Consider the following 10,268-nt stretch of genomic DNA (forward strand, 5'->3'; position numbering starts at 1 on the left):
AAAAAGCATTTGACAAGATCCAACACCCATTCATGATAAAAGTTTTGGAAAGATCAGGAATTCAAGGCCCATACCTAAACATGATAAAAGCAATCTACAGCAAACCAGTAGCCAACATCAAAGTAAATGGAGAGAAGCTGGAAGCAATCCCACTAAAATCAGGGACTAGACAAGGCTGCCCACTTTCTCCCTACCTTTTCAACACAGTACTTGAAGTATTAGCCAGAGCAATTCGACAACAAAAGGAGATCAAGGGGATACAAATTGGAAAAGAGGAAGTCAAAATATCACTTTTTGCAGATGATATGATAGTATATATAAGTGACCCTAAAAATTCTACCAGAGAACTCATAAACCTGATAAACAGCTTCGGTGAAGTAGCTGGATATAAAATAAACTCAAACAAGTCAATGGCCTTTCTCTATACAAAGAATAAACAGGCTGAGAAAGAAATTAGGGAAACAACACCCTTCTCAATAGTCACAAATAATATAAAATATCTTGGCGTGACTCTAACTAAGGAAGTGAAAGATCTGTATGATAAAAACTTCAAATCGAGCAGCAGTGGTCGCCATCTGGGTTCCGGGACTCCGCGGGACCTAGGAAATTAGTCTGAACAGGTTAGAGGGTGCACCAGAGAACCGGACAGCTTCTGGGACGGGCGGAAGCACAGAGCCGCTGAGGCAGCAGCCTAGGAGGGCCGCAGATAACCGGCCACCATCCGGACCAGAGGACAGGTGTCCGCCTGGCTTGGGAGGCGACCTCAGCCTCAGCAGCAGCGGTCGCCATCTTGGTTCCGGGACTCAGCAGAATTTAGGAAATTAGTCTGAACAGGTTAGAGGGTGCGCCAGAGAACCAAACAGCTTCTGGGACGGGCAGAAGCACAGAGCCGCTAAGGCAGCAGCCTGGGTGGGCCGCAGATAACCGGCCACCATCCGGACCAGAGGACAGGTGTCCGCCTGGCTCGGGAGGCAGCCTCGGCCTCAGGAGCAGCGGTCACCATCTTGGTTCCAGGACTCCCTGGAACTTAGGATTTTAGTCTGCACAGGTGAGAGTCTGCACCACAGAAGCTGACAGCTTCTGGGAACTGCCAAAGCAACACAGCTTCTGAGAGAGGCCCTGTTTTGGGCCTTCTTCTTCGACCAGGAGGAGGTCCAAAAACAAGATATCTGCTCACCTTCCCTGTAAGAGAGCTTGCCAGCAGAGAGTGCTCTGAGCACTGAAACTCAGAGGAGAGAATCTGTCTCCCAGGTCTGCTGAGAGACGGTAACAGAATCACCAGAAGAACAATCTCTAAACAGAGTCAACTATAACTACTAACTCCAGAGATTACCAGATGGCGAAAGGTAAATGTAGGAATCCTACTAACAGGAACCAAGACCACTCACCATCATCAGAACCCAGTACTCCCACTTCGCCCAGTCCAGGGCACCCCAACACACCCGAAAACCTAGACCTAGATTTAAAAGCATATCTCATGATGATGGTAGAGGACATCAAGAAGGACTTTAATAAATCACTTAAAGAAATACAGGAGAACACTGCTAAAGAGTTACAAGTCCTTAAAGAAAAACAGGAAAACACAATCAAACAGGTAGAAGTCCTTACAGAAAAAGAGGAAAAAACATACAAACAGGTGATGGAAATGAACAAAACCATACTAGACCTAAAAAGGGAAGTAGAAACAATAAAGAAAACTCAAAGTGAGGCAACACTGGAGATAGAAACCCTAGGAAAGAAATCTGGAACCATAGATTTGAGCATCAGCAACAGAATACAAGAGATGGAAGAGAGAATCTCAGGTGCAGAAGATTCCATAGAGAACATCGGCACAACAATCAAAGAAAATGGAAAATGCAAAAAGATCCTAACTCAAAATATCCAGGAAATCCAGGACACAATGAGAAGACCAAACCTACGGATAATAGGAGTGGATGAGAATGAAGATTTTCAACTCAAAGGACCAGCAAACATCTTCAACAAAATTATTGAAGAAAACTTCCCAAATATAAAGAAAGAGATGCCCATGAACATACAAGAAGCCTACAGAACTCCAAATAGACTGGACCAGAAAAGAAATTCCTCCCGACACATAATAATCAGAACAACAAATGCACTAAATAAAGATAGAATACTAAAAGCGGTAAGAGAAAAAGGTCAAGTAACATACAAAGGCAAGCCTATCAGAATTACACCAGATTTTTCACCAGAGACTATGAAAGCCAGAAGAGCCTGGACAGATGTTATACAGACACTAAAAGAACACAAATTCCAGCCCAGGCTACTATACCCAGCCAAACTCTCAATTACCATAGATGGAGAAACCAAAGTAATCCACGACAAAACCATAATTCTCACATTATCTCTCCACGAATCCAGCCCTTCAAAGGGTAATAACAGAAAAAAACCAATACAAGAACGGGAACAATGCCCTAGAAAAAACAAGAAGGTAATCCCTCAACAAACCTAAAAGAAGACAGCCACAAGAACAGAATGCCAACTCTAACAACAAAAATAAAAGGGAGCAACAATTACTTTTCCTTAATATCTCTTAACATCAATGGTCTCAACTCCCCAATAAAAAGACATAGACTAACAAACTGGCTACACAAACAAGACCCAACATTTTGCTGTTTACAGGAGACACATCTCAGAGAAAAAGATAGACACTACCTCAGAATAAAAGGCTGGAAAACAATTTTCCAAGCAAATGGTATGAAGAAACAAGCTGGAGTAGCCATCCTAATATCTGATAAGATTGACTTCCAACCCAAAGTCATCAAAAAAGACAAGGAGGGGCACTTTGTTCTCATCAAAGGTAAAATCCTCCAAGAGGAACTCTCAATTCTGAATATCTATGCGCCAAATACAAGGGCAGCCACATTCATTAAAGAAACTTTAGTAAAGCTCAAAGCACACATTGCACCTCACACAATAATAGTGGGAGACTTCAACACACCACTTTCACCAATGGACAGATCATGGAAACAGAAACTAAACAGGGACACACTGAAACTAACAGAAGTGATGAAACAAATGGATCTGACAGATATCTACAGAACATTTTATCCTAAAACAAAAGGATATACCTTCTTCTCAGCACCTCATGGTACCTTCTCCAAAATTGACCACATAATAGGTCACAAAACAGGCCTCAACAGATTCAAAAATATTGAAATTGTCCCATGTATCCTATCAGATCACCATGCACTAAGGCTGATATTCAATAACAAAAAAAATAACAGAAAGCCAACACTCACGTGGAAACTGAATAACACTCTTCTCAATGATACCTTGGTCAAGGAAGGAATAAAGAAAGAAATTAAAGACTTTTTAGAGTTTAATGAAAATGAAGCCACAACGTACCCAAACCTTTGGGACACAATGAAAGCATTTCTAAGAGGGAAACTCATAGCTCGGAGTGCCTCCATGAAGAAACGGGAGAGAGCACATACTAGCAGCTTGACAACACATCTAAAAGCTCTAGAAAAAAAGGAAGCAAATTCACCCAAGAGGAGTAGACGTCAGGAAATAATCAAACTCAGGGGTGAAATCAACCAAGTGGAAACAAGAAGAACTATTCAAAGAATTAACCAAACGAGGAGTTGGTTCTTTGAGAAAATCAACAAGATAGATAAACCCTTAGCTAGACTCACTAGAGGGCACAGAGACAAAATCCTAATTAACAAAATCAGAACTGAAAAGGGAGACATAACAACAGATCCTGAAGAAATCCAAAACACCATCAGATCCTTCTACAAAAGGCTATACTCAACAAAACTGGAAAACCTGGACGAAATGGACAAATTTCTGGACAGATACCAGGTACCAAAGTTGAATCAGGATCAAGTTGACCTTCTAAACAGTCCCATATCCCCTAAAGAAATAGAAGCAGTTATAAATAGTCTCCCAGCCAAAAAAAGCCCAGGACAAGACGGGTTTAGTGCAGAGTTCTATCAGACCTTCAAAGAAGATCTAATTCCAGTTCTGCACAAACTTTTTCACAAGATAGAAGTAGAAAGTACTCTACCCAACTCATTTTAAGAAGCCACTATTACTCTGATACCTAAACCACAGAAAGATCCAACAAAGATAGAGAAATTCAGACCAATTTCTCTTATGAATATCGATGCATAAATCCTCAATAAAATTCTCGCTAACCGAATCCAAGATCACATTAAAGCAATCATCCATCCTGACCAAGTAGGTTTTATTCCAGGAATGCAGGGATGGTTTAATATACGAAAATCCATCAATGTAATCCACTATATAAACAAACTCAAAGACAAAAACCACATGATCATCTCGTTGGATGCAGAAAAAGCATTTGACAAGATCCAACACCCATTCATGATAAAAGTTCTGGAAAGATCAGGAATTCAAGGCCCATACCTAAACATGATAAAAGCAATCTACAGCAAACCAGTAGCCAACATCAAAGTAAATGGAGAGAAGCTGGAAGCAATCCCACTAAAATCAGGGACTAGACAAGGCTGCCCACTTTCTCCCTACCTTTTCAACATAGTACTTGAAGTATTAGCCAGAGCAATTCGACAACAAAAGGAGATCAAGGGGATACAAATTGGAAAGGAGGAAGTCAAAATATCACTTTTTGCAGATGATATGATAGTATATATAAGTGACCCTAAAAATTCCACCAGAGAACTCCTAAACCTGATAAACAGCTTCGGTGAAGTAGCTGGATATAAAATTAACTCAAACAAGTCAATGGCCTTTCTCTACACAAAGAATAAACAGGCTGAGAAAGAAATTAGGGAAACAACACCCTTCTCAATAGTCACAAATAATATAAAATATCTCGGCGTGACTCTAACTAAGGAAGTGAAAGATCTGTATGATAAAAACTTCAAGTCTCTGAAGAAAGAAATTAAAGAAGATCTCAGAAGATGGAAAGATCTCCCATGCTCATGGATTGGCAGGATCAATATTGTAAAAATGGCTATCTTGCCAAAAGCAATCTACAGATTCAATGCAATCCCCATCAAAATTCCAACTCAATTCTTCAATGAATTAGAAAGAGCAATTTGCAAATTCATCTGGAATAACAAAAAACCTAGGATAGCAAAAACTCTTCTCAAGGATAAAAGAACCTCTGGTGGAATCACCATGCCGGACCTAAAGCTTTACTACAGAGCAATTGTGGTAAAAACTGCATGGTACTGGTATAGAGACAGACAAGTAGACCAATGGAATAGAATTGAAGACCCAGAAATGAACCCACACACCTATGGTCACTTGATCTTCGACAAGGGAGCTAAAACCATCCAGTGGAAGAAAGACAGCATTTTCAACAAATGGTGCTGGCACAACTGGTTGTTATCATGTAGAAGAATGCGAATCGATCCATACTTATCTCCTTGTACTAAGGTCAAATCTAAATGGATCAAAGAACTTCACATAAAACCAGAGACACTGAAACTTATAGAGGAGAAAGTGGGGAAAAGCCTTGAAGATATGTGCACAGGGGAAAAATTCCTGAACAGAAGAGCAATGGCTTGTGCTGTAAGATCGAGAATTGACAAATGGGACCTAATGAAACTCCAAAGTTTCTGCAAGGCAAAAGACACCGTCAATAAGACAAAGAGACAACCAACAGATTGGGAAAGGATCTTTACCTATCCTAAATCAGATAGGGGACTAATATCCAACATATATAAAGAACTCAAGAAGGTGGACTTCAGAAAATCAAACAACCCCATTAAAAATGGGGCTCAGAACTGAACAAAGAATTCTCACCTGAGGAATACCGAATGGCAGAGAAGCACCTGAAAAAATGTTCAACATCCTTAATCATCAGGGAAATGCAAATCAAAACAACCCTAAGATTCCACCGCACACCAGTCAGAATGTCTAGGATCAAAAATTCAGGTGACAGCAGATGCTGGCGAGGATGTGGAGAAAGAGGAACACTCCTCCATTTTTGGTGGGATTGCAGGCTTGTACAACCACTCTGGAAATCCTTCTGGCGGTTCCTCAGAAAATTGGACATAGTACTACCGGAGGATCCAGCAATACCTCTCCTGGGCATATATCCAGAAGATGCCCCAACTGGTAAGAAGGACACATGCTCCACTATGTTCATAGCAGCATTATTTATAATAGCCAGAAGCTGGAAAGAACCCAGATGCCCCTCAACAGAGGAATGGATACAGAAAATGTGGTACATCTACACATTGGAGTACTACTCAGCTATTAAAAAGAATGAATTTATGAAATTCCTAGCCAAATGGATGGACCTGGAGGGCATCATCCTGAGTGAGGTAACACATTCACAAAGGAACTCACACAATATGTACTCACTGATAAGTGGATATTAGCCCAAAACGTAGGATACCCAAGATATAAGATACAATTTCCTAAACACATGAAACTCAAGAAAAATGAAGACTGAAGTGTGGACACTATGCCCCTCCTTAGAAGTGGGAACAAAACACCCTTGGAAGGAGTTACAGAGACAAAGTTTGGAGCTGAGATTAAAGGGTGGACCATGTAGAGACTGCCTTATCCAGGGATCCACCCTATAATCAGCATCCAAACGCTGACACCATTGCATACACTAGCAAGATTTTATCGAAAGGACCCAGATGTAGCTGTCTCTTGTGAGACTATGCCGGGGCCTAGCAAACACAGAAGTGGATGCCCACAGTCAGCTAATGGATGGATCACAGGGCTCCCAATGGAGCAGCTAGAGAAAGTACCCAAGGAGCAAAAGGGATCTGCAACCCTATAGGTGGATCAACATTATGAACTAACCAGTACCCCGGAGCTCTTGACTCTAGCTGCATATGTATCAAAAGATGGCCTAGTCGGCCATCACTGGAAAGAGAGGCCCATTGGACACACAAACTTTATATGCCCCAGAACAGGGGAACGCCAGGGCCAAAAAGGGGGAGTGGGCGGGTTGGGGAGTGGGGGTGGGTGGGTATGGGGGACTTTTGGTATAGCATTGGAAATGTAAATGAGCTAAACACCTAATAAAAAATGGAAAGAAAAAAAAAAAAACTTCAAATCTCTGAAGAAAGAAATTAAGGAAGATCTCAGAAGATGGAAAGATCTCCCATGCTCATGGATTGGCAGGATCAACATTGTAAAAATGGCTATCTTGCCAAAAGCAATCTACAGATTCAATGCAATCCCCATCAAAATTCCAACTCAATTCTTCAACGAATTCGAAGGATCAATTTGCAAATTTGTCTGGAATAACAAAAAACCTAGGATAGCAAAAAGTCTTCTCAAAGATAAAAGAACTTCTGGCGGAATCACCATGCCAGACCTAAAGCTTTACTACAGAGCAATTGTGGTAAAAACTGCATGGTACTGGTATAGAGACAGACAAGTAGACCAATGGAATAGAATTGAAGACCCAGAAATGAACCCACACACCTATGGTCACTTGATCTTCGACAAGGGAGCTAAAACCATCCAGTGGAAGAAAGACAGCATTTTCAACAATTGGTGCTGGCACAACTGGTTGTTATCATGTAGAAGAATGCGAATCGATCCATACTTATCTCCTTGTACTAAGGTCAAATCTAAGTGGATCAAGGAACTTCACATAAAACCAGAGACACTGAAACTTATAGAGGAGAAAGTGGGGAAAAGCCTTGAAGATATGGGCACAGGGGAAAAATTCCTGAACAGAACAGCAATGGCTTGTGCTGTAAGATCGAGAATTGACAAATGGGACCTAATGAAACTCCAAAGTTTCTGCAAGGCAAAAGACACCGTCAATAAGACAAAGAGACCACCAACAGATTGGGAAAGGATCTTTACCTATCCTAAATCAGATAGGGGACTAATATCCAACATATATAAAGAACTCAAGAAGGTGGACTTCAGAAAATCAAACAACCCCATTAAAAAATGGGGCTCAGAACTGAACAAAGAATTCTCACCTGAGGAATACCGAATGGCAGAGAAGCACTTGAACAAATGTTCAACATCCTTAATCATCAGGGAAATGCAACTCAAAACAACCCTGAGATTCCACCTCACACCAGTCAGAATGGCTAAGATCAAAAATTCAGGTGACAGCAGATGCTGGCGAGGATGTGGAGAAAGAGGAACACTCCTCCATTGTTGGTGGGAGTGCAGGCTTGTACAACCACTCTGGAAATCAGTCTGGCGGTTCCTCAGAAAACTGAACATAGTACTACCGGAGGATCCAGCAATACCTCTCCTGGGCATATATCCAGAAGATGCCCCAACTGGTAAGAAGGACACATGCTCCACTATGTTCATAGCAGCCTTATTTATAATAGCCAGAAGCTGGAAAGAACCTAGATGCCTCTCAACAGAGGAATGGATACAGAAAATGTGGTACATCTACACAATGGAGTACTACTCAGCTATTAAAAAGCATGAATTTATGAAATTCCTAACCAAATGGATGGACCTTGAGGGCATCATCCTGAGTGAGGTAACACATTCACAAAGAAACTCACACAATATGTATTCACTGATAAGTGGATATTAGCCCCAAACCTAGGATACCCAAGATATAAGATATAATTTGCTAAACTCATGAAACTCAAGAAGAATGAAGACTGAAGTGTGGACACTATGCCCCTCCTTAGATTTGGGAACAAAACACCCATGGAAGGAGTTACAGAGACAAAGTTTGGAGCTGAGATGAAAGGATGGACCATGTAGAGACTGCCATATCCAGGGATCCACCCCATAATCAGCATCCAAACACTGACACCATTGCATACACTAGCAAGATTTTATTGAATGGACCCAGATGTAGCTGTCTCTTGTGAGACTATGCCAGGGCCTAGCAAACACAGAAGTGGATGCTCACAGTCAGCTAATGGATGGATCATAGGGCTCCCAATGGAGGAGCTAGAGAAAGTAGCCAAGGAGCTAAAGGGATCTGCAACCCTATAGGTGGAACAACATTATGAACTAACCAGTACCCCGGAGCTCTTGACTCTAGCTGCATATGTATCAAAAGATGACCTAGTCGGCCATCACTGGAAAGAGAGGCCCATTGGACTTGCAAACTTTATATGCCCCAGTACAGGGGAACACCAGGGCCAAAAAGGGGGAGTGGGTGGGCAGGGGAGTGGGGGTGGGTGGATATGGGGGACTTTTGGTATAGCATTGGAAATGTAAATGAGTTAAATACCTAATAAAAAATGGAATAAAAATTAACTTTCAGTGGTCCAAGAGTATGGTTTCTGATCAGTAGCCACGATTACACCTTTTTTTGTTTTGTTTTGTTTTGTTTTGTTCTTTTTTTGGTTTTTTGCTGGTTTTGTTGTTTTTGTTTTTGTTGTTGTTGTTGTTGTTGTTATTGTTGTTGTTGTTGTTGTTCTTCTTCTTCTTCTTCTTCTTCTTCTTCTTCTTCTTCTTCTTCTTCTTCTTCTTCTTCTTCTTCTTCTACTTCTTCTTCTTCTTCTTCTTCTTCTTCTTCTTCTTCTTCTTCTTCTTCTTCTTCTTCTTCTTCTTCTTCTTCTTCTTCTACTTCTTCTTCTTCTTCTACTTCTTCTTCTTCTTCTTCTTCTTCTTCTTCTTCTTCTTCTTCTTCTTCTTCTTCTTCTTCTTCTTCTTCTTCTTCTTCTACTTCTTCTTCTTCTTCTTCTTCTTCTTCTTCTTCTTCTTCTTCTTCTTCTTCTTCTTCTTCTTCTTCTTCTTCTTCTTCTTCTTCTTCAATTTCTCCAGTGGCTCTTTCAGGACTGATATTTCTGCTCTAGTATCAATAATGAAATCTGTGGGTGTCCCCTCCAGAGTTAGGACTGCCCCAGGCTTGGGGAGGGGTCTGAGCCCAGCCTTTCTAGTGATCGTCTTTTAGGAGAAAAACCTTGAGCTGTCTGGTATTTGTTTCTTTTTTTGGGCAGTCTCTTGCCCAGTGTACCTTTTCTTTATATTATGCACATTGGTCCTTATCTAGAGGTCATGGAGGTCCTCTGGAGTTCTGAGGTCTTTTCGGCCCTGTGTTACCCACGTACTCTTTCTGCCTACTTTGTCTACCTTTTCTATAAACTTCTTTATCACCTGTGAATACAGCCGCAAACCTAGTTACATTTTTTTTCAAGGCTTCTATCTCGTCAATTTTCTCTTTCCTCAGCCTCTCTTTTTATTTGTCCTTTTTCTTCTTCAGTCTCAATCTCTTTTTAATATATTTATGAGGTATTTTCCTCATTTACATTTCCAACACTATCCCAAAAGTTCCCCCATACCCTCCCTCTCCTCCACTCCCTTACCCATTCACTACCACTTTTTGACACTGGCGTTCCCCTGTA

This window comes from Mus musculus, chromosome Y (genome assembly GCF_000001635.26).
Source record: "Mus musculus strain C57BL/6J chromosome Y, GRCm38.p6 C57BL/6J".
NCBI lineage: Eukaryota > Metazoa > Chordata > Mammalia > Rodentia > Muridae > Mus > Mus musculus.